Here is a 20,381-nt window from a genome sequence, read left to right as displayed (position 1 = left end):
AGGGGTGCCAGCCCAGGGGAGCCAGCCCAGGGGAGCCAGCCCAGGGGAGCGAGTCAAGGGAGCGAGGCTAGGGAGCGAGTCCAGGGGAGCGAGCCCAGGGGAGCGAGCCCAGGGGAGCCAGCCCAGGGGAGCCAGCCCAGGGAGCGAGCCCATGGGAGCGAGCCCAGAGGAGCCAGCCCAGGGAGCGAGCCCAGGGGAGCCAGCCCAGGGGAGCCAGCCCAGGGGAGCGAGTCCAGGGGAGCCAGCCCAGGGGAGCCAGCCCAGGGAGCGAGCCCAGTGGAGCCAGCCTAGGGGAGCCAGCCCAGGGAGAGAGCCCAGGGGAGCCAGCCCAGGGGAGCCAGCCCAGGGGAGCGAGTCCAGGGGAGCCACCCCAGGTGAGCCAGCCCAGGGAGCGAGCCCAGGGGAGCCAGCCCAGGGGAGCCAGCCCAGGGGAGCGTGTCCAGGGGAGCCAGCCCAGGGGAGCCAGCCCAGGGGAGCGAGTCCAGGGGAGCCAGCCCAGGGGAGCCAGCCCAGGGAGCGAGCCCAGGGGAGCCAGCCCAGGGGAGCCAGCCCTGGGGAGCGAGTCCAGGGGAGCCAGCCCAGGGGAGCCAGCCCAGGGAGCGAGCCCAGGGGAGCCAGCCCAGGGGAGCCAGCCCAGGGGAGCCAGCCCAGGGGAGCGAGTCCAGGGAGCGAGCCCAGGGGAGCGAGCCCAGGGCAGCGAGTCCAGGGGAGCCAGCCCAGGGGAGCCAGCGCAGGGGAGCGAGTCCTGGGAGCGAGCCCAGGTAGCGAGCCCAGGGAGCCAGCCCAGGGGAGCGAGCCCAGGGGAGCGAGTCCAGGGGAGCCAGCCCAGGGGAGCCAGCCCAGGGGAGCGAGTCCAGGGAGCGAGCCCAGGGAGCGAGCCCAGGGAGCCAGCCCAGGGGAGCGAGCCCAGGGGAGCGAGTCCAGGGAAGCCGGCCCAGGGGAGCCAGCCCAGGGGAGCCAGCCCAGGGGAGCGAGTCCAGGGAGCGAGGCTAGGGGAGCGAGCCCAGGGGAGCGAGCCCAGGGGAGCGAGCCCAGGGGAGACAGCCCAGGGGAGCCAGCCCAGGGAGCGAGCCCAGGGGAGCCAGCCCAGGGGAGCCAGCCCAGGGAGCGAGCCCAGGGGAGCCAGCCCAGGGGAGCCAGCCCAGGGGAGCGAGTCCAGGGGAGCCAGCCCAGGGGAGCCAGCCCAGGGAGCGAGCCCAGGGGAGCCAGCCCAGGGGAGCCAGCCCAGGGAGCGAACCCAGGGGAGCCAGCCCAGGGGAGCCAGCCCAGGGGAGCGAGTCCAGGGGAGCCAGCCCCGGGGAGCCAGCCCAGGGAGCGAGCCCAGGGGAGCCAGCCCAGGGGAGCCAGCCCAGGGGAGCGAGTCCAGGGGAGCCAGCCCAGGGGAGCCAGCCCAGGGGAGCGAGTCCAGGGGAGCCAGCCCAGGGGAGCCAGCGACGGAGCGAGCCCAGGGGAGCCAGCCCAGGGGAGCCAGCCCAGGGAGCGAGCCCAGGGGAGCCAGCCCAGGGGAGCCAGCCCAGGGGAGCCAGCCCAGGGAGCGAGCCCAGGGGAGCCAGCCCAGGGGAGCCAGCCCAGGGAGCGAGCCCAGGGGAGCCAGCCCAGGGGAGCCAGCCCAGGGGAGCCCCCCAGGGGAGCCAGCCCAGGGAGCGAGCCCAGGGGAGCCAGCCCAGGGGAGCCAGCCCAGGGAGCGAGCCCAGGGGAGCCAGTCCAGGGGAGCCAGCCCAGGGGAGCGAGTCCAGGGGAGCCAGCCCAGGGGAGCCAGCCCAGGGAGCTAGCCCAGGGGAGCCAGCCCAGGGGAGCCAGCCCAGGGAGCTAGCCCAGGGGAGCCAGCCCAGGGGAGCCAGCCCAGGGAGCCAGCCCAGGGGAGCCAGCCCAGGGGAGCCAGCCCAGGGGAGCCAGCCCAGGGAGCTAGCCCAGGGGAGCCAGCCCAGGGGAGCCAGCCCAGGGAGCGAGCCCAGGGGAGCCAGCCCAGGGGAGCCAGCCCAGGGGAGCCAGCCCAGGGGAGCGAGTCCAGGGGAGCCCGCCCAGGGAAGCCAGCCCAGGGAGCGAGCCCAGGGGAGCCTGCCCAGGGGAGCCAGCCCAGGGAGCGAGCCCAGGGGAGCCAGCCCAGGGGAGCCAGCCCAGGGGTGCGAGCCCAGGGGAGCCAGCCCAGGGGAGCCAGCCCAGGGAGCGAGCCCAGGGGAGCCAGCCCAGGGGAGCCAGCCCAGGGAGCGAGCCCAGGGGAGCCAGCCCAGGGGAGCCAGCCCAGGGGAGCCAGCCCAGGGGAGCGAGTCCAGGGAGCGAGCCCAGGGGAGCGAGCCCAGGGGAGCGAGTCCAGGGGAGCCAGCCCAGGGGAGCCAGCCCAGGGAGCGAGCCCAGGGGAGCCAGCCCAGGGGAGCCAGCCCAGGGAGGGAGCCCAGGGGAGCCAGCCCAGGGGAGCCAGCCCAGGGGAGCGAGTCCAGGGGAGCCAGCCCAGGGGAGCCAGCCCAGGGAGCGAGCCCAGGGGAGCCAGCCCAGGGGAGCCAGCCCAGGGGAGCCAGCCCAAGGGATCGAGTCCAGGGGAGCCAGCCCAGGGGAGCCAGCCCAGGGGAGCCAGCCCAGGGGAGCGATTCCAGGGAGCGAGGCTAGGGAGCGAGTCCAGGGGAGCGAGCCAAGGGGAGCGAGCCCAGGGGAGCCAGCCCAGGGGAGCCAGCCCAGGGGAGCCAGCCCGGGGAGCGAGTCCGGGGAGCCAGCCCAGGGGAGCCAGCCCGGGGAGCGAGCCCGGGGAGCCAGCCCAGTGGAGCCAGCCCGGGGAGCGATCCCAGGGGAGCCAGCCCAGGGGAGAGAGCCCAGGGAGCGAGCCCAGGGGAGCCAGCCCAGGGGAGCCAGCCCAGGGAGCGAGTCCAGGGGAGCCAGCCCAGGGGAGCCAGCCCAGGGAGCGAGCCCAGGGGAGCCAGCCCAGGGAGCGAGCCCAGGGGAGCCAGTCCAGGGGAGCCAGCCCAGGGGAGCCCCCCAGGGGAGCCAGCCCAGGGAGCGAGCCCAGGGGAGCCAGCCCAGGGGAGCCAGCCCAGGGAGCGAGCCCAGGGGAGCCAGTCCAGGGGAGCCAGCCCAGGGGAGCGAGTCCAGGGGAGCCAGCCCAGGGGAGCCAGCCCAGGGAGCTAGCCCAGGGGAGCCAGCCCAGGGGAGACAGCCCAGGGAGCCAGCCCAGGGGAGCCAGCCCAGGGGAGCCAGCCCAGGGGAGCCAGCCCAGGGGAGCGAGTCCAGGGGAGCCCGCCCAGGGAAGCCAGCCCAGGGAGCGAGCCCAGGGGAGCCTGCCCAGGGGAGCCAGCCCAGGGAGCGAGCCCAGGGGAGCCTGCCCAGGGGAGCCAGCCCAGGGAGCGAGCCCAGGGGAGCCAGCCCAGGGGAGCCAGCCCAGGGGAGCCAGCCCAGGGGAGCGAGTCCAGGGAGCGAGCCCAGGGGAGCGAGCCCAGGGGAGCGAGTCCAGGGGAGCCAGCCCAGGGGAGCCAGCCCAGGGAGCGAGCCCAGGGGAGCCAGCCCAGGGGAGCCAGCCCAGGGAGCGAGCCCAGGGGAGCCAGCCCAGGGGAGCCAGCCCAGGGGAGCGAGTCCAGGGGAGCCAGCCCAGGGGAGCCAGCCCAGGGAGCGAGCCCAGGGGAGCCAGCCCAGGGGAGCCAGCCCAGGGGAGCCAGCCCAAGGGATCGAGTCCAGGGGAGCCAGCCCAGGGGAGCCAGCCCAGGGGAGCCAGCCCAGGGGAGCGATTCCAGGGAGCGAGGCTAGGGAGCGAGTCCAGGGGAGCGAGCCAAGGGGAGCGAGCCCAGGGGAGCCAGCCCAGGGGAGCCAGCCCAGGGGAGCCAGCCCGGGGAGCGAGTCCGGGGAGCCAGCCCAGGGGAGCCAGCCCGGGGAGCGAGCCCGGGGAGCCAGCCCAGTGGAGCCAGCCCGGGGAGCGATCCCAGGGGAGCCAGCCCAGGGGAGAGAGCCCAGGGAGCGAGCCCAGGGGAGCCAGCCCAGGGGAGCCAGCCCAGGGAGCGAGCCCAGGGGAGCCAGCCCAGGGGAGCCAGCCCAGGGAGCGAGCCCAGGGGAGCCAGCCCAGGGAGCGAGCCCAGGGGAGCCAGTCCAGGGGAGCCAGCCCAGGGGAGCCCCCCAGGGGAGCCAGCCCAGGGAGCGAGCCCAGGGGAGCCAGCCCAGGGGAGCCAGCCCAGGGAGCGAGCCCAGGGGAGCCAGTCCAGGGGAGCCAGCCCAGGGGAGCGAGTCCAGGGGAGCCAGCCCAGGGGAGCCAGCCCAGGGAGCTAGCCCAGGGGAGCCAGCCCAGGGGAGACAGCCCAGGGAGCCAGCCCAGGGGAGCCAGCCCAGGGGAGCCAGCCCAGGGGAGCCAGCCCAGGGGAGCGAGTCCAGGGGAGCCCGCCCAGGGAAGCCAGCCCAGGGAGCGAGCCCAGGGGAGCCTGCCCAGGGGAGCCAGCCCAGGGAGCGAGCCCAGGGGAGCCTGCCCAGGGGAGCCAGCCCAGGGAGCGAGCCCAGGGGAGCCAGCCCAGGGGAGCCAGCCCAGGGGAGCCAGCCCAGGGGAGCGAGTCCAGGGAGCGAGCCCAGGGGAGCGAGCCCAGGGGAGCGAGTCCAGGGGAGCCAGCCCAGGGGAGCCAGCCCAGGGAGCGAGCCCAGGGGAGCCAGCCCAGGGGAGCCAGCCCAGGGAGCGAGCCCAGGGGAGCCAGCCCAGGGGAGCCAGCCCAGGGGAGCGAGTCCAGGGGAGCCAGCCCAGGGGAGCCAGCCCAGGGAGCGAGCCCAGGGGAGCCAGCCCAGGGGAGCCAGCCCAGGGGAGCCAGCCCAAGGGATCGAGTCCAGGGGAGCCAGCCCAGGGGAGCCAGCCCAGGGGAGCCAGCCCAGGGGAGCGATTCCAGGGAGCGAGGCTAGGGAGCGAGTCCAGGGGAGCGAGCCAAGGGGAGCGAGCCCAGGGGAGCCAGCCCAGGGGAGCCAGCCCAGGGGAGCCAGCCCGGGGAGCGAGTCCGGGGAGCCAGCCCAGGGGAGCCAGCCCGGGGAGCGAGCCCGGGGAGCCAGCCCAGTGGAGCCAGCCCGGGGAGCGATCCCAGGGGAGCCAGCCCAGGGGAGAGAGCCCAGGGAGCGAGCCCAGGGGAGCCAGCCCAGGGGAGCCAGCCCAGGGAGCGAGCCCAGGGGAGCCAGCCCAGGGGAGCCAGCCCAGGGAGCGAGCCCAGGGGAGCCAGCCCAGGGAGCGAGCCCAGGGGAGCCAGTCCAGGGGAGCCAGCCCAGGGAGCGAGCCCAGGTGAGCCAGCCCAGGGGAGCCAGCCCAGGGGAGCGAGCCCAGGGGTGCGAGCCCAGGGGAGCGAGTCCAGCGGAGCCAGCCCAGGGGAGCCAGCCCAGGGGAGCGAGTCCAGGGAGCGAGCCCAGGGAGCGAGCCCAGGGAGCCAGCCCAGGGGAGCGAGCCCAGGGGAGCGAGTCCAGGGGAGCCAGCCCAGGGGAGCCAGCCCAGGGGAGCGAGTCCAGGGAGCGAGCCCAGGGAGCGAGCCCAGGGAGCAGGCCCAGGGGAGCGAGCCCAGGGGAGCGAGTCCAGGGGTGCCAGCCCAGGGGAGCCAGCCCAGGGGAGCCAGCCCAGGGGAGCGAGTCAAGGGAGCGAGGCTAGGGAGCGAGTCCAGGGGAGCGAGCCCAGGGGAGCGAGCCCAGGGGAGCGAGCCCAGGGGAGCCAGCCCAGGGGAGCCAGCCCAGGGAGCGAGCCCATGGGAGCGAGCCCAGAGGAGCCAGCCCAGGGAGCGAGCCCAGGGGAGCCAGCCCAGGGGAGCCAGCCCAGGGGAGCGAGTCCAGGGGAGCCAGCCCAGGGGAGCCAGCCCAGGGAGCGAGCCCAGTGGAGCCAGCCTAGGGGAGCCAGCCCAGGGAGAGAGCCCAGGGGAGCCAGCCCAGGGGAGCCAGCCCAGGGGAGCGAGTCCAGGGGAGCCACCCCAGGTGAGCCAGCCCAGGGAGCGAGCCCAGGGGAGCCAGCCCAGGGGAGCCAGCCCAGGGGAGCGAGTCCAGGGGAGCCAGCCCAGGGGAGCCAGCCCAGGGGAGCGAGTCCAGGGGAGCCACCCCAGGGGAGCCAGCCCAGGGAGCGAGCCCAGGGAAGCCAGCCCAGGGGAGCCAGCCCAGGGAGCGAGCCCAGGGGAGCCAGCCCAGGGGAGCCAGCCCTGGGGAGCGAGTCCAGGGGAGCCAGCCCAGGGGAGCCAGCCCAGGGAGCGAGCCCAGGGGAGCCAGCCCAGGGGAGCCAGCCCAGGGAGCGAGCCCAGGGGAGCCAGCCCAGGGGAGCCAGCCCAGGGAGCGAGCCCAGGGGAGCCAGCCCAGGGGAGCCAGCCCAGGGAGCCAGCCCAGGGAGCGAGCCCAGGGGAGCCAGCCCAGGGGAGCCAGCCCAGGGAGCGAGCCCAGGGGAGCCAGCCCAGGGGAGCCAGCCCAGGGGAGCCAGCCCAGGGGAGCGAGTCCAGGGAGCGAGCCCAGGGGAGCGAGCCCAGGGGAGCGAGTCCAGGGGAGCCAGCCCAGGGGAGCCAGCGCAGGGGAGCGAGTCCTGGGAGCGAGCCCAGGTAGCGAGCCCAGGGAGCCAGCCCAGGGGAGCGAGCCCAGGGGAGCGAGTCCAGGGGAGCCAGCCCAGGGGAGCCAGCCCAGGGGAGCGAGTCCAGGGAGCGAGCCCAGGGAGCGAGCCCAGGGAGCCAGCCCAGGGGAGCGAGCCCAGGGGAGCGAGTCCAGGGAAGCCTGCCCAGGGGAGCCAGCCCAGGGGAGCCAGCCCAGGGGAGCGAGTCCAGGGAGCGAGGCTAGGGGAGCGAGCCCAGGGGAGCGAGCCCAGGGGAGCGAGCCCAGGGGAGACAGCCCAGGGGAGCCAGCCCAGGGAGCTAGCCCAGGGGAGCCAGCCCAGGGGAGCCAGCCCAGGGAGCGAGCCCAGGGGAGCCAGCCCAGGGGAGCCAGCCCAGGGGAGCGAGTCCAGGGGAGCCAGCCCAGGGGAGCCAGCCCAGGGAGCGAGCCCAGGGGAGCCAGCCCAGGGGAGCCAGCCCAGGGAGCGAACCCAGGGGAGCCAGCCCAGGGGAGCCAGCCCAGGGGAGCGAGTCCAGGGGAGCCAGCCCCGGGGAGCCAGCCCAGGGAGCGAGCCCAGGGGAGCCAGCCCAGGGGAGCCAGCCCAGGGGAGCGAGTCCAGGGGAGCCAGCCCAGGGGAGCCAGCCCAGGGGAGCGAGTCCAGGGGAGCCAGCCCAGGGGAGCCAGCGACGGAGCGAGCCCAGGGGAGCCAGCCCAGGGGAGCCAGCCCAGGGAGCGAGTCCAGGGGAGCCAGCCCAGGGGAGCCAGCCCAGGGGAGCCAGCCCAGGGAGCGAGCCCAGGGGAGCCAGCCCAGGGGAGCCAGCCCAGGGAGCGAGCCCAGGGGAGCCAGCCCAGGGGAGCCAGCCCAGGGGAGCCCCCCAGGGGAGCCAGCCCAGGGAGCGAGCCCAGGGGAGCCAGCCCAGGGGAGCCAGCCCAGGGAGCGAGCCCAGGGGAGCCAGTCCAGGGGAGCCAGCCCAGGGGAGCGAGTCCAGGGGAGCCAGCCCAGGGGAGCCAGCCCAGGGAGCTAGCCCAGGGGAGCCAGCCCAGGGGAGACAGCCCAGGGAGCCAGCCCAGGGGAGCCAGCCCAGGGGAGCCAGCCCAGGGGAGCGAGTCCAGGGGAGCCCGCCCAGGGAAGCCAGCCCAGGGAGCGAGCCCAGGGGAGCCTGCCCAGGGGAGCCAGCCCAGGGAGCGAGCCCAGGGGTGCCAGCCCAGGGGAGCCAGCCCAGGGAGCGTGCCCAGGGGAGCCAGCCCAGGGGAGCCAGCCCAGGGGAGCCAGCCCAGGGGAGCGAGTCCAGGGAGCGAGCCCAGGGGAGCGAGCCCAGGGGAGCGAGTCCAGGGGAGCCAGCCCAGGGGAGCCAGCCCAGGGGAGCGAGTCCAGGGAGCGAGCTCAGGGAGCGAGCCCAGGGAGCCAGCCCCGGGGGAGCGAGCCCAGGGGAGCGAGTCCAGGGGACCCAGCCCAGGGGAGCCAGCCCAGGGGAGCGAGTCCAGGGAGCGAGCCCAGGGAGCGAGCCTAGGGAGCGAGCCCAGGGAGCGAGCCCAGGGAGCCAGCCCAGGGGAGCGAGCCCAGGGGAGCGAGTCCAGGGGAGCCAGCCCAGGGGAGCCAGCCCAGGGGAGCCAGCCCAGGGGAGCGAGTCCAGGGAGCGAGGCTAAGGAGCGAGTCCAGGGGAGCGAGCCCAGGGGAGCGAGCCCAGGGGAGCCAGCCCAGGGGAGCCAGCCCGGGGAGCGAGTCCGGGGAGCCAGCCCAGGGGAGCCAGCCCAGGGGAGCCAGCCCAGGGAGCGAGCCCATGGGAGCCAGCCCAGGGGAGCCAGCCCAGGGAGCGAGCCCAGGGGAGCCAGCCCAGGGGAGCCAGCCCAGGGAGCGAGCCCAGGGGAGCCAGCCCAGGGGAGCCAGCCCAGGGAGCGAGCCCAGGGGAGCCAGCCCAGGGGAGCCAGCCCCGGGGAGCGAGCCCAGGGGAGCCAGCCCAGGGGAGCCAGCCCCGGGGAGCGAGCCCAGGGGAGCCAGCCCAGGGGAGCCAGCCCCGGGGAGCGAGCCCAGGGGAGCCAGCCCAGGGGAGCCAGCCCAGGGAGCGAGCCCAGGGGAGCCAGCCCAGGGGAGCCAGCCCAGGGGAGCCAGCGCAGGGGAGCGAGTCCAGGGAGCGAGCCCAGGGGAGCGAGTCCAGGGGAGCCAGCCCAGGGGAGCGAGCCCAGGGGAGCGAGTCCAGGGGAGCCAGCCCAGGGGAGCGAGCCCAGGGGAGCGAGTCCGGGTAGCGAGCCCAGGGGAGCGAGCCCAGGGGAGCGAGTCCAGGGGAGCCAGCCCAGGGGAGCCAGCGCAGGGGAGCCAGCGCAGGGGAGCCAGCCCAGGGAGCGAGCGCAGGAGAGTCAGCCCAGGGGAGCCAGCCCAGGGAGCAAGCCCAGGGGAGCCAGCCCAGGGGAGCCAGCCCAGGGGAGCGAGTCCAGGGGAGCCAGCCCAGGGGAGCCAGCCCAGGGAGCGAGCCCAGGGGAGCCAGTCCAGGGGAGCCAGCCCAGGGAGCGAGCCCAGGGGAGCCAGCCCAGGGGAGCCAGCCCAGGGGAGCCAGCCCAGGGGAGCGAGCCCAGGGGAGCCAGCCCAGGGGTGCCAGCCCAGGGAGCGAGCCCAGGGGAGCCAGCCCAGGGAGCGAGCCCAGGGGAGCCAGCCCAGGGGAGCCAGCCCAGGGAGCGAGCCCAGGGGAGCCAGCCCAGGGGAGCCAGCCCAGGGGAGCGAGCCCAGGGGAGCGAGTCCAGGGGAGCCAGCCCAGGGGAGCCAGCCCAGGGGAGGCAGCCCAGGGGAGCGAGTCCAGGGAGCGAGGCTAGGGAGCGAGTCCAGGGGAGCGAGCCCAGGGGAGCGAGCCCAGGGGAGCGAGCCCAGGGGAGCCAGCCCAGGGGAGCCAGCCCAGGGGAGCCATCCCGGGGAGCGAGTCCGGGGAGCCAGCCCAGGGGAGCCAGCCCAGGGAGCGAGCCCAGGGGAGCCAGCCCAGGGGAGCCAGCCCAGGGAGCGAGCCCAGGGGAGCCAGCCCAGGGGAGCCAGCCCAGGGAGCGAGCCCAGGGGAGCCAGCCCAGGGGAGCCAGCCCAGGGAGCGAGTCCAGGGGAGCCAGCCCAGGGGAGCCAGCCCAGGGAGCGAGCCCAGTGGAGCCAGCCCAGGGAGCGAGCCCAGGGGAGCCAGCCCAGGGGAGCCAGCCCAGGGGAGCGAGTCCAGGGGATCCAGCCCAGGGGAGCGAGTCCAGGGGAGCCAGCCCAGGGGAGCCAGCCCAGGGAGCGAGCCCAGTGGAGCCAGCCCAGGGAGCGAGCCCAGGGGAGCCAGCCCAGGGGAGCCAGCCCAGGGGAGCGAGTCCAGGGGATCCAGCCCAGGGGAGCCAGCCCAGGGAGCGAGCCCAGGGGAGCCAGCCCAGGGGAGCCAGCCCAGGGAGCAAGCCCAGGGGAGCCAGCCCAGGGGAGCCAGCCCAGGGGAGCCAGCCCAGGGGAGCGAGTCCAGGGAGCGAGCCCAGGGAGCGAGCCCAGGGAGCCAGCCCAGGGGAGCGAGCCCAGTGGAGCGAGCCCAGGGGAGCCAGCCCAGGGGAGCCAGCCCAGGGAGCGTGCCCAGGGGAGCCAGCCCAGGGGAGCCAGCCCAGGGAGCGAGCCCAGGGGAGCCAGCCCAGGGGAGCCAGCCCAGGGGAGCGAGCCCAGGGAGCGCATCCTCGCTGCCGGACGGGCTGAAACCTTTCCTCTTAGGCCACTGAAAGAACCAGACTTCCTCGGAAAGCACTTGAGTTTGTCCCTGATGCGCGGTGGGGAAGCTAGAATGGCCCGCGTTGGAGGGCCGGGTTGAGAGGTGCCTTCCAGGGCCCCGTTGCCCGTGGCTGAGTGAGCACAGTGGTGAGAAGCCGCCGTGTCAGCATCGCTCTGATCCTGCTTTGGGCAGACTCAGGGCTGCCTGCTCCTCCACAGACCCATTCCCCCGGCTCCTCGGGGTGTGCTAGTGAGAACAGTGAGGGTGCAGGGCCTGTGGATGCGACAATAAGGTGGAAAAGGTCCTTTCCTGGGCCTGGCTCCCTCCTCTCCCCCGACGGGCTGGGACAGGCTGTCCCTAAACCCTGAGCAACGATGCTCAGCCCGGAACAGTGGCTCAGTCCTGGCCACGCGTCAATCTCACGCCTGGAGGCTTTACGACACTAGTGCATGTGCCCACCCAACCCCGCTGGCATCTGCAGCCTGGGCCAGGCACTTTGTGTTTTCAAGGCTCCTGACATTGGTCCACCATGCAACTGGGGGCGGGGGGCCACCCCCCAGGAGTAATGGAGCTTTTGAGGGACACACAATCTACTTGCCGCTCCCTCGAGGGACTTGAGACAGAGCCTTGGAAGCGCATGTTGGGCGTGCTCCGGAGAGCAGAGGAAGGGTAAGGAGGCAGAAGGAATCTCACTACTTCAGAGGAAGCCTCAGGGCATGGTGCAGATGCCGACCCCTCTGCTCAGAAGGATCCCAGAGCATGTGTAAACTGAGGCGTCACAGAAGAGAGACCCGCCAGGTTGGTGAGGTCAGAAGGCAGAGGGTCCTGGGAGGGACTCGGTTCGGGGGCAGCCTCCACACTGCGCGTGGGCCCCGTTTGCAGGGCTGACTTTTATTGGAGGGCCGAGTATTTTCTGCAGTCTATTAGGTGAGCGAAGACCGACTGGATATCATGAGTCGCTCATCACAAAAGCATCACTGGAATGGCAGGCCGCATCCACCGCATCGCCCACACCTCTTCCGGATTCAGGAAAGCTCTCAGATCCCGCCATCAAACCATCACCTCACAAATAACGCCAAGTCTGCGCTAACTGTGGCCTTTTCTTAAGTAGGAGGTTGCGATCGGGTGTTAAGCATTGGGCGGTGCCTTCCGGAGCCCCTCTCCCCGGTCCCCACCCCTTTGTGCGACGTTGAATGTGATCTCTGAGGTCTTCCCTGACGGGGCCCGTTTGGTGGCAGGCAGGGTCCCGCCAGCCCGTGGGCCGTGATGCGTGGGCTCTGCGCTGAGCGTTTTAAATGGCTAAAGGCAGGGATGGGGCCACTGTATTGGAATCTATACATTGTAAGCAAATGTGTGTTTGACCTCTTCTGGCCGTCTCTGCAAACTTTAGGCTGTTTGTTCAGCTATCTTTCCGCACTGGGCCCTGTAGGCGGCCCCTGTGGGTGGGATGAGCAGCAGTGGGAAGGTGACCCGCAGTTTCAGGTTTCTGACAGATGGTCACCTCCTCACAGGGGCCTTCACGGACCACATTTGCCCGCGCTGTGCTGCCAAGTGCGTAACAACCGGCTCTCCAGGAGGAAAATGTTTGCCAATTCTGCGATGTCCACACTCTCGCCATGGCCAGTCGCAGGCTACCAGTGTGATGTCACTGGAGGGGGGGCTGGGAAGAGGTATCAGTAGGGTCAGCACCCAAGTACATGGCATTCCCACCATACAGGTTCAAGGGACAAACACCTGAGCTCGGACCAGGGCCGGCCAGAGATGGCCCATGGGCCAAACCCAGCCCGCCGCCCTCCTTTGTAAATAAAACTTTATTGGAACACTGCCTTGCTTTTAGACTGCAACGGCCGAGTCGTAGTTGCAACAGAAACTGTACACCCTACACGGCCTAAAATATTCACTCTCTGGTCCTTTACGGGAAGTTTGCTTGCCCCTGGCATAGGTAACTGTTAAATGTAAAACAATTAGGAATTGAAAAGTTTTAAATATGACTTGTTTAATCAGCACCTTTCAATATAACTTATTGAATTGTAACTTGATAAAATTTAACTTTAATAATGGCTGTATTTGAGAGCTGACTCAGAATTCCTGACAGTTTAATAGTTGGCTCTGGGGAGCTGGTGGGGTGGGTGCGCTGGGCCTGGCTCTTCAACCTGATGGTGTATTGGGGTCTCTTGCCCTAGGCCCAGGGACTTCCTAGTCCCTCCAGTTTTCTTAGCACCTTGACCAGTGCCTGGCACAGGAAGGTGCTCATTATATGCTGAGGAAAGAGGGCACTTCCAGCCTTTATGCAGGGAACCCTTCCCACTCACTGTTGCTGATGTGGCCAGAATGACAGACATCGCCGCCCCACGTCCTGTAAGAAGTTCCAGCCTCTGGTCCCCCGCGTTTCCTCTCAGAAGGGGATACGTTGTAGCTCTTGCCTCAGAAGACTTTATGAGCTTGAAACAGTGTTTGTGAAGTGCAAGTGTAGCCAGTGAGTTTCTCTCGCTCACGCCTCCTGTCCTCCTGGCGCAGCATCGCCATCTCGTGGCCATAACAGGCTATGGCACCGTCATAGATCGGGGTCCCCGCCTCCCCCCCCTTGGGGCAGCGGGGCGCCCAGGCCTGGGGAGCAGCAGGAGGCTTTTGAAAGCAAATGCGGCCGTGAGCCTGCGGCACAGCAGCCTGGGAGCCGCCAAGCTTCCCGGAGGCGCTCAGGACAGCTGGCCGGCGCCCGCGTCCCTGCAGTCTCTGAGGCCGCCTCTGTCCCTCCCGGTGAGCTTCGGGCTCCCTCTATTCAAGATGAGTCGGCGCCATCTACCGGGAGAGTGCCACCAGGTCGCCTGTGAGGCCGGGTCTCTCAGGACCTGCAGAGCAAGGACAAACCCACAGCTTTATGGGAAGACAGGGGGGCAAATGACAGGGTCTTGGTGTGAAGCCCCTTCATTAGAAACATTCCCCGGGGCCGTGGGGGCCGGCGGCCGGTGCCAGCCTAGTAGCTGCTGTGCCACCCTCTGCAGGGGAAGTCGCAGGGTCTCATGAAAACCAACCCCGCTCTAGTCGATGTTTCCTGGAGAGAAGAGGGGTCCTCGGGCCGCCCGTGTCCGTGCCATCGGGGTGAGCTTAGGAATGCAGGCTCAGAGCCCCCCCGCCCCCCAGTGTACAAGGTCAAACTCCCAGCGGGGCCCTGCAATCTGCATTGTGACCCCCGTGACTTACACACTCAGCAGCCTGGGAGCCCCTGCCCCAGGCCCGGCCGCTGTGGAAAAGGCTCCTCTCTTTCAGCAAACTCCAGGGCGCCGGCGTCTGGCCCAGGCCGACGCAGTGAGTTAGCGCGGGGGCTTTCCCGAGCCGTGGCTCCCACGCTCGCTCACTGGGACGTGCATTAAGCGGTGACACCCAAAGCCCACAGCACGGGCCCTTGTACTGAGGACAGCCGCGGCCCCCCCGCCCCCCGGCGCCCCCGCCTTCCCGCACCCGGCTCTGCTAGGCAGCGGGCTGAGACCAGTTCCCCCGCCCGAGGCTCAGCCCGCAGCCGTGGCCGCCCGTCCAGAGCAGGGCTCACGTGAGAGAGAGCACAGGGCTGTCCTGAGAAGGCTCCAGAACTGGAGGTCACCACCTTCCTGGGTGGCTCTCTCCGAGCTCAGTTCCTCCGTCCCTGACACAAAAGGAGTGGACTGGAGTCTCTACTGTCCCATCGAGCTCTGCCGTGCAAGGACCCCGCTGCTCCACGCCCCCGGTGGCCCTGTGATGGGTGTAGGTCTGGTGGGCGAGACCCCTCCTTGGATCACCGCCTTCCCTTAGTTCTCCCTGAGCCCGGCCCTAAACAATCGCACACACACTGAGACGGGGCGTTCGATGCACGAGCGCTTATTTGTCAGAGGCCTTGATGTGCGTGTGCCCGACGCCCAGCAGTTCTGTCGCTGGGCATTTTTCTAAGTGGTGACGATTCCAGGGTGCCCGGGTGAGCGGTGACTGCAGGCAGCTCTGTTTATAATGGGGCCGGACTTGGCCGCCTCCAAAGGGCAGGACTCGGCCTGTTTATGGCGCAGCTGACAGGGACGTTCTCCCGGCCAGTGAAGAGCCTCCTAGAACCTCATTTTTAATACGTGCGGGAAGGTCCATCAGACGTTAGGTGGCAAGGGTGGCTCATGAAAGCTTAGGTGTCCCTATAGGTCGTTCACATGAGTGCGTGAAAAAGTTCGTAGAAGCCTGACTGGGGGATTTTTATGCTTTTGGCTTCTCCCGTCTGTATGGTCCCCGCTGAAGCCCGTGGCTGACTGAGTGACAGGCATCTCCTGGCCCGACCACGTCGTCTGTGGCTCCCAGTGCCTCCGGGGCCTCACCCGCCTGCCAGGCGCTGCCTCCGGTTAGCAGGGGCGAGACCTTCCCTGCAGAGGCACTGCCCTCACCTCCCGGGACTCCCTTGGAGCTTCAGCAGCCTGCCTGAGCCCAGGGTGGCAGCCCCCAGACTTCCAGGGTTGTATACATGGCTGTTGGCTCTGGGAGGGCCACCTGGAGGCCAGAGCCACGTGGCCCCGGACTCCCCTGCCATGAGGGGCGCGCCACGTTCACGGGAAGGCAGACGGATTGCCATGAGGTCATTGTTCACGGGCGTTTCTGAGCAGACTGTCCTTTTGTGCCCACGCTCTTTGGACCACAGGCCTCAGACGACCCATTGGGACAAGGGAAGACTTTCCCCCACCCTTTCCCAGCCCCACTGAAGATCCGGGAACAGTGGACTCAGCCTGGTGTCCCAGCCGCAGACTCGCCGCCCGCTGCGGTGGGCCCGTCCTCGCCCGGCATTCCGGGGCCCTGGGCGCCCGAGCCTGGGGCCCCTCCCCCGGTCTCCCCTCCCCGGGCCGCGCCAGTCCGTACAGGGAGAGCGTCCAGTGGCGGACAGGCCACCTGCCCTCAGACCCAAGTTCCCCTAGATCCTCCGGGAAAGCAGCCACCCCGGGCCACCTGGAGCCTGGTCATCGATGCTCCTCGGCGGGACCTCTCTCTCTGGGCCTCTCTTTCTCCGCCGGTAAAGCAAGCGAGCAGGTGGCCCAGCCCAGGGCTCTCAAGGTCACATGCCTGCAGGGCCCGGGGTAACGAAAGAGGCTCTGATTTCTCGAAGTCAGACACTTTCAAGGGAAGCGAGATTTCTGAATTTGTAAAATTCTGGCAAAAATTGAGTTCTGTTTGTGTGTGGGTTGTTCATCGCTGTAGGGGCCACCGGTGTCCCAGCCCCCGCATTCCACTCGGCCCGGACGGGGCCTTGGATGGCAGTGCAGGTGGGGAACCCAGAAACCCTGGGGCTGAATGTCGACGCGGCCCCCTCCCTCCCAGCCACCAGCTGTCGCCTCCGAGGCTCCCTCCGTCCTGGGATCGCCTTGCTTTCGGGGCGCCCGAGCTGGTGTATGAATTTTTGATCACATTGCCTTTTGAATGAGTTGACTGTCAGGCATAATAGGGCAAAGGGCGCCAGCATTGTGTCTTTAGCTATAACTGTCCCAATTAATTATGGGTTTAATTAGCATACGTGAGAGCAGCCTGGAAAATAATACTTCATGGCTTACAGATGCCCCGGCAGCTGTTACGTGAAGCGCGATACCGGGCCGGGACAGAGATATTTATTAATAAATTACTCCCATTGTCGGAGACCCTTATTTATACAAATTAGCAGGGGATACATAATCAACTTTAACTGTATAATTTATAATAATTGATTTCATTTTGACTGACCACTAGTCGCTTACCAAAGACCCTCGGAAGAAAAATTGCCCTATTAGGGTAAGTTTAATCCTAAACATAGCTAATGAATCCTATTACTTTAAGGTCATATTTGAAGCTTTTGTTAATTGTCAGAACCATTTTAAATTGATTAGAGTTAAATTAAATCAATGTAATGTTTAGAAAAACAATATTTCTAATGGATGAGGCCAGGCTGACCTCAAATAAACATATTTATCAACCGATTCCTGGTGACGAGAAGGGAAACAGCTGGGCCCATACTTCACATTTGTCTATAATATGGGAAATGTCACCGGGCAATTAGTTATGTCAGGTAATGAATGGGGAGCATGGGGACTTCCTTATGGCAGCCGGGGTGGGTAGGGGTAGAATGTTCCAGACCACGCAGCTCACCTCCCCATGACTTTCCGCCCCCCCCCAGCACAGGGCGCCCCGGCCTCTCACTCGCACATTCCCCGGGTCTCGCCTGGCCCACGGGGCCCCGCCAGCCCCGCACCTCCCACTCCCTGGGGCACCTGGTTTCCTCTAGGAGCTGGGATGCTACCCGGTGGCCTGGTCCACGCCCACTCACCCCTCATCACCCCTTGGGTTTTGCTGGGCATCCCTGCCTCCGGGAAGCCTTCCCTGACGCCTCCAGACTCCATCAAGTCCCCCAAGTATGGGCTCCCTGGACAGCAGGGGCACCTGGCCCAGCTGTCATTGGACCTCCTGTGACTGCCTGATGGCCGCCTGGCTCGGGCACCAGGCAGCGAGCTCCGTGGGAGCAGCCCCGTTGCTTTACTTAGGTCTGTGAGGGGGGCTGCTGGGTTGGGGGGGAACCCTTGGCACCTGACAGCAAACAGTTCCCGTGGGCCAGCCACGGAGTCTGAAATTTCACTAGTAAATCCTCTTGGAAGAGCTGGGAGGCCCGAATCCAACTGCGGTTACAACTCCGTAGGGTCTCCCTTTTATAAATCGCATCCAAGACGCGAGGTCGGTTTCCCAAAGGGGCAGGGCGGTGAGAACGCCTTGTTTATTCATTCATTTATTTACTTATTCATTTATTTATTTTGGGCAGTGAGAACTTATTTATTTATTTTGGGTGGTGAGAACTTTAAGACGCCGTCCAGCGACCTGAATACATACACCTAGATTTCTATATTTTCTCTGTTTCTTACCGTTGCCTTGCCCACACCTGTTTCCACAATAATGTTTGTTTCCAGCAAACTCCCATCGCGGAATGTTAAGTTAGAGACACCCAGTTACTTCTGAACTTCTTGGCCCCTCTCATGCTGCAGGGGTTAAATAATGTGGGATGTTTTATAGGAACGCTGGCCCCCGTGGGGTTGAGCACACCTGCCATGGGCCCTGAGTCACCCTCCACCTCACCCGGGGGCAGAGGTGTGTCAGCTAGACCAGAGCCCCCGAGCTGCCAGGAGCAGAGGGCCTGTCGGGGGCCCCGCCTGAGCCGGGGCAGAGGTTCTGCATTTGTGACCAGCCCCCTGCGCCGGGCAGGCTGACCTGCTGGCCGGAGGCCCGCGCTCTGAGGAGGGAGGCGCAGAGGGCAGGTCTCAGCGTGGCCACAGTCGCTGTTCTGGGGCAGAGGGGGCTTCTTTCATCAGGGGAGTCGGTCCGCAGAGGGGCTGAGGGGGCTCCGGGAGCCCAGTTCTGGGGTGAGAGCCTCGCAGAGCAAACCGCCGTGACCCCCCTTCCTAAGAACAGCGCCAGCTCCGAGGCGTGTAGTGGAGGCTCCTTAGGCTTTTCTTTTCCAGGCTCACCGGGTGATTTACGCTCAGCACGGTCGCTCCAGAAAGCGCGCAGCTCCATGCGTTTGAGGATGCGGCGCGACAGGCCGGGTCGGGAACAGGCGTTGCCCGCAGGCCCGCGCCCTCGGCTCTTGGGCACTGTCCGCTTCCCAACCCGTCTCGGGCAGCGACTGGCTTCATTTCGGTTCCTACAGTTTTGCCTTTTCCTGAGCATCATAGAAATAGAAATGGTCCGGCTTCTTTCACTGTGCGCGCAGTGCGGCTCCTGTTGGAGTTGCTGAGCGGACCCCTTAGGCCCACCCGCTGGTTAGTAGAGCTGCGGGTGGTGTCTGGTTTGGGCGAATACAAGCAGTGCTGGCCCAGCAGGTGGGCATAGGACCTTCTGTGGACCTGCTTTCCTCTCTCCTGGGTGAATACCTGGCCGTGGCAGGGCTGAGCCGTCAGGCGGGCGCACGCCTGTGACTTTGTCAGAGACCGGCCACGGGTTTTCCGAGGGAGCCCCGCGTTCCCGCCGCCCCGCGGCCGCCAGTCTCCCCCTGCGGCGCCCGCGGGCAGTTCTTTAGTGACCAACAGCGCGAACATTTCCTCATGTGCTTATTTGCGTTCGTGCGTCTTTCTGGGTGTGGCGTCCGTTCAGATGTCCCCCCATTTTAAAATTGGATTCCTTGTCTTACTATTGGGTTGTGAGAGTTCTTTATATATTCTAGAGACAAGACTTTTATCCACTGTTTCTCAATATATTTCTTATATTATCTCTACCCCCACCGCCAAGGAGCCTTTTTAGACTTTATTTCCCTGATGCCCCTGCCCCCCATGACGTTTAATGCCACAGATATACTGTATACCTGTTTCTGTCCTGTGGCTCTCTGGAGGGCCACCCTCGACTGTAATAGTTAAGGTTTTTTTTAGTCCCCTGAGAAGCAATTTTTGCCCCCTGGAGGGTGACATCACCTGCGTTAAAAATGCATACCTTAATCGGATGTGTCTTGCCAATATTTCCTCTCAGACTGTGGCTTGTCTTTCATTTTCTGAACAATGTCTTTTGAAGAGCACTTTTTAATTTTGATGACACCCAGTTATTTCTATTATGGTGTTAGATTTTAGTTTTCTATCCAAAAATCATGTTTAAACCCAGATAGCAAACATTTCTTCTGTTTTCTTCTAGAAGTTTAATGCTTTTAACTTCTTACATTTAGGTTTATGATCCATTTCGAGTTAATTTTTGCATATGGTACAAAGTAAGGGTTGAGGTTCTGTCTCTTTTTAAATGAATTCCTACCGTCTGGCACCCTGTTGAAAATATTATCCTTTGCCCATCCCTTAACACCTCGGCAGAACTAACTGGGTCTTTACGTGGGTCTCTTCCTGGGCCCTGCTCTGTTCCCTTGACCCATCTGACTATCACCATGCAAATGCCACCCCGTCGTGGTTTCAGTGGAAGCTTCATAGAAAGTCTGAAGTTGGTATGGCTCCTCCACAACGTGCTCTTCTTTCTCCAAATTGTGTTGGCTGTTCTAGATCCTTCATTTTCCACACACATTTTAGCTTATTTAGACTCCACCTGGCAATTTCCACAAAAAGCCTGTTGGCATTTTGATTGGAATCGAATGGGCTGTATGAACACATTCGGGGAGAACTGACATTGTAATGACGTCGAGTCTTCTGATCCATGGACATGGTTTGTCTCTGCATTTATTTTGGTCTTTAAAATATTTTTCTTTCAGCAGCGTTTTCTAGTTCTCACGTGTAAATTCCGCACATATAGTGCTAGACTTATCCGTAGCTGTTCTGTATTTTTTGAAGCTATGGTTAATGGTATTTTAAAATTTCAACTTCCAGTTGTTTATTTCCAGCACATAGAAGTAGAATTGATTTTTCTGCATCGATCCTGCATCCTGTGACTATGCTAAACTCACATTTTAGTTCTAATTGCTTGTGGTAGATACTGTGGTAGAAAAAAAATCTATGGAAGATTTTTTTCTTAAGTAGATGATCCTAGTGACTGTGAACAAAGAGTTTTATTTCTCCCTTTCCAGTGTATATTTCTTATTTCTATCTTTTTCTTGTTTCTACTGCATTCCTTGTTACTCTGGCCAGGACCTCCAGTACAGTAACTTTGGTGACTGATATCATTATTGATCTTATGATTCAAAATATGTTTTAATCTCTTAATGACATCATCCGAGCATTTATTAAAGGGTCCTAGTAGTGCTAGAGTATGTGTTAAAACACACACACACCCCTGAACACCAATAACTCTGGCGAGGGAATGGGGCATAAGGTCATTTTGAAGATCAAGCAACCCCTGTTAACTTGGAAGCGTGTGCTCTGAAAATGTCCAGCACTGCTGGAAAGGATTCCTGCCTTTACCAAGCTGTGCATCCCGAGGACACAATGCATGCCCCTCAGGGAACACTTCCCCTTGAGTGGTGCCAACTAGGATTCTGTGGGGTCTTTGGGATGCTGGTGTCCCCTCCCAGAGCCCCTCGCTGGGCCCTTGCAGCCAGAGGTAGGCCGTCCCAGCTGCCCCTTCTCTGGAGACTTGCCCTCAGTGATGGGAGGCACTTTGCCCCGGACGTTCCCCAGCCCGCAGCCTGTGACCAGCTGGTCAGGGGTACAAGGGCCCCTGGCTTGCAGGGGACAGCTGCAGTGTGATTTAGGCTCCAGAGCTGCACAGGGTCGCCGTGGCCCAGGCAGGACTGCCTTTAGGAGGTCACCGCCGCCCCGCTCC

This window comes from Miniopterus schreibersii (assembly GCF_964146895.1).
Source record: "Miniopterus schreibersii genome assembly, chromosome: 18".
Lineage (NCBI taxonomy): Eukaryota > Metazoa > Chordata > Mammalia > Chiroptera > Miniopteridae > Miniopterus > Miniopterus schreibersii.
This window is presented reverse-complemented; position numbering follows the sequence as displayed.